The following is a 375-nucleotide window of genomic DNA, read 5'->3' on the forward strand; positions in this document are numbered from 1 at the left end:
TCAAAAGTAAAATACTGAGAATTTGTTTTTAAACTATATTGCATTCAGTATCGGCTTTGCTTAAATTGGTATGATGGCACACGTGTATATCCATGATTCACAGGAGTAAGGATTGGCCGATCTCCCAGCGCGAGGCTCACGTCCAATCCCTTGAGCAAAGGCACAGGAAGCGGGATCGGCAGAACGAAGCCCAAAGTTCCAGACACGAAGAAGGCCATCAGGAGGAAAACTGCGATGAACTTCATTGTGTTCTTTTGGCTGCAGAGAGGACGAGTGATGAGGAAATCTCGTTCTGGAGTGTTTTATACACGAGATGTGATCAATAGGGAACTGGGGAACGTAACGAAGAACCCAGTTGGGATGATTAATTTTCTT

The sequence above is a fragment of the Penaeus monodon genome, chromosome 23, assembly GCF_015228065.2.
Source record: "Penaeus monodon isolate SGIC_2016 chromosome 23, NSTDA_Pmon_1, whole genome shotgun sequence".
Taxonomy (NCBI): Eukaryota; Metazoa; Arthropoda; class Malacostraca; order Decapoda; family Penaeidae; genus Penaeus; species Penaeus monodon.